Genomic DNA, 3447 nt, shown 5'->3' with positions numbered 1-3447 from the left:
AAAATAATTTTAGTGCCTGGAATAGATTCAAAATTTATAAGTTTTAATTTGAAAATAAAAATGTGACATTTGATTTCAGTGAATTTTTTTGAGTTGGAAAATGTATCTTTTTCAGAAAGTTTTTGTAAAAATGCGTACTGGCGCTTGAGCCAACAGTACCGGCTCTAGTCTGTCCAATACTGCGTATTTTGGAAAATAATATTTAGAAAATTGATTTATTATTTTGAAAGGAGAAAAATAATTTAGAATCGAAAACCGGACACTAATCTTAAAGGTTTTGGCCCAAAGTGGACCAAACGGACCAAAAACGCTAACGGGTTGGACCGGGCCCAAACCAGGCCTAAGACTCAACATATATAAGCTCATTTAATGAGCTTTGAGCTCATTTTTCAGCCCTAAAGAGAGAGAGACACGCGGTTTTGAGAGAAGGGAGAAGGAAGGGGGTGACACTATTCACCTCCACCTTCCGGAGGCCATAACTTTTGATTCGGAGCTCCGATTGACGAGCCATTTGCGGCCACGTGAAGCTCTCGTCGAGCTCTACGTTTCTATCTAAAGAAACCTGGTAATAAATTGCATCACTCTTCCCAGTTTCGTGTCCTAGATTTCTGCATTTTTGAGATTATGGTGTTTAAGTAGATTTTGTGGTTTTGCTTGTTTAGGTGATCTCTAGTAGCAGATAATTGTTGGATTTTACCCCTACTTACATTGGATAAGGTAAGGTTCCACTAAATCCTTGTGTTTAGTTGTTTGTGTATCTTAGGTTTTGATTTTTGGTGATATATGTGTTGTTAGTTTGAGTTTTGGTGTTAGTTGAGGCTTTGGATCAAGCTTGGTGGTTTTGTTTTGGTGTTTGGTGCGTTTGGGAATCGGCCAAGGTATGGTTTCAGTTTTCTTAATGTAATATGTAATGTTCATGGACACTTAGGCTAGTTGACCCTAAGATAGGATTGAATGTTGTTGGTGTATGAATAATTACATGTGAATTGATGATAATTGTAGGTTGTATTGGATTATTATTGTTGAGGGTGATTATTGGGAATTGTGGTGTTGATGAGTATTGATGATTAGTGTTGTTGATGAGATTGTTGGTATTTAAGGATTGATGAATGATTAATGATGTTGTTGGTACTTAATAATTATAAAAGTTGATGAAGAATATTGATGTTGATTGGTGCTAATTATAAATTGTGATGTTGGTTGATGTTGGTGAGTGTATATGTTGAGTGTGGTAATATGAATGTGGATAGTGATTGATAATGTTAAGGTTAAGTGATGAGGATTTAAACTATGTTGTTGATGCTTGATGTTGGTTAAAGATTATTTATGATGGTTTTGGATGTTGATGGGTAAGGAATTTGATGGTATTGAGTAGTGTAATTAGAATTATAGATGGTTGAGTTAGAAAAGAAAGGGTATGGGCTGTTATGTTGATTTGGTAATGTTTGGGTTGTGGTTGGTTTGGTTTTGAATTGTGAGTTTTGGAAAAATTGGAGTTTTGAGGCCTTTGGTAAAAATAAAATTTTGGATAAACTTTGTCTGATCATAACTTTTGCCTCGGTTTTCAAAATCTAATGAAACTTATTTAGAATTAAAGATCTTTGAAAACTCTTTAAATCGATATAAAGTTTGTGAAAATTGGAATTTTATAGAGGAAGTTATGATCATTCAAAGTTGGTGTTAAAAATTTGAAATTCTGCAAAGTTGCAGAATTTCAGGATTTTCTGATATGTGCGAACGCACAGCCTTGTGCGCACGCACAACCCTACGAAAATGTTATTTTGTACGGACGCACAGGCAGGGAAAAGGGCTCTAGTAGCAACGCTAGCATAGGTTGTGTGCGCGCACATCAATGAAGAATTACGACCTGTGCGGACGCACAGCCCTATGCGCACGCACAAGTCGGGAAGGGTTGTCTGTTGGGGCGCTCGCACAGCTTGTGCGAGTGAATAGACTTTATAAATTTTAGTACATGTGCGGATGCACACGCCCTGTTTCATAAATTTAACTTTGTTTTCAACTATTTCACCTTCTCGACAAGGTTGTAAGCCTCTATAACACCATTTTATGATTCTTGGGCTTAGTTTTGGGCATTAAAACATGGGAAAGGTCTTAGGAGGTTTGGTTTGGTTTTATTCTGAAAAGTTAGCAAACGGAGGTTTAGGTTTCTGGTGGATTGCGGATGAGTTTGGTTCAGAGGGAAGGAGGAGTAATGAATTTAGTGATTGTTGACAACGAAGTGAGAAACTGATGGACTTGAGGATATGAATATGTAAGGATGTTAATGGAAATGATGATGGTTATGATGAGTTGATGATTCAAAGAGGAATGATGATCTTGTTGAATGTGGGAAGTGTGCCAGGCACTATATCCTCGGAATGATAATGTTTGAAAAAGAGTGTGCCAAGCACTATATTCTTGGAATATTGAGAGTTGATAATTGGAAGTGATTTAAGATGAGAAATGATGATGATTTGAGGTCGATGAAATTGTGGATGTGGATAGTGAGCCAGGCACTATTCCTTTGAATGATAGTATGCCAGGCACTATATCCTTGGAATGATTTGTGATGAGTTGTATGTTTTGTTGTTTTCCTTCTCTACCACAAGAGTGTGCCAGGTACTATATCCTCGGAACGATAATGAGCCAGGCACTATATCCTCAGAACAAGAGCGGGCCAGATGCTATATCTTCAGAAGTGGCAGAAAGGCGACATTCGAAAGGATGTGTCGGGTTGGCATTCATAGACCGACAAGTGATATCATGAGCCAATAGGACTGGTGGACGAAATTGTATCTCTTTATGGAATATGATAATAGAGCCTGGTCCAAAATCAACTTCACAATTCCGTTCAACTAACCAGCAAGTGTACTGGGTCGTCCAAGTAATACCTTACGTGAGTAAGGGTCGAATCCACAGAGATTATTGGTTTGAAGCAATTGATATTTATTCTATTAATCTTAGTCAGGATGTCAATAGGATTATTTGGATTAAAAGTGAAATTACTGGATTTGATAAAAGAGGGAACAATGTTACTTTGATTTGCAGTACTGGGGAATATGTTGGAGTTTTGGAGATGCTTTGTCCTTTGACTTCAACTCTTCCTTGAAATCCTCTTCTCACACGCAGGTTCCTTCCATGGCAAGCTCTATGTAGGGTGTCACCGTTGTCAGTGGCTACTTCCCATCCTCGCAGTGAAAACTATGCTCACGCACTCTGTCACAGTACGGCTAATCACCGGTTGGTTCCCGCTCCTACTGGAATAGAATCACTCTTTTGCGTCTGTCACTAACGCCCAGCAGGTTAAAGTTTGAAGCACGTCACAGTCATTCAATCCCGGAATCCTACTCGGAATACCACAGACAAGGTTTAGACTTTCCGGATTCTCATGAATGCTGCCATCAATCCGGCTTATACCACGAAGATTCTGTTGGGGAATCTAAGAGA

General features: G+C 38.4%; 1 long non-coding RNA gene across 1 annotated transcript in view; it reads left to right on the top strand.

Annotated features, from left to right (window-relative positions):
• Positions 1-416: 416 nt before the first annotated feature.
• The window catches only part of LOC110276540 (uncharacterized), a 17231-nt gene continuing 14200 nt past the window's right edge, over positions 417-3447 (top strand). Inside the window, exons 1-2 of the long non-coding RNA XR_002369239.2 lie at positions 417-565; positions 663-717. This is a non-coding gene — a long non-coding RNA (uncharacterized LOC110276540). The remainder of the gene's footprint in view (positions 566-662; positions 718-3447) is intronic.

Source organism: Arachis duranensis, chromosome 10 (assembly GCF_000817695.3).
Source record: "Arachis duranensis cultivar V14167 chromosome 10, aradu.V14167.gnm2.J7QH, whole genome shotgun sequence".
Lineage (NCBI taxonomy): Eukaryota > Viridiplantae > Streptophyta > Magnoliopsida > Fabales > Fabaceae > Arachis > Arachis duranensis.
This window is presented reverse-complemented; position numbering and strand designations above follow the sequence as displayed.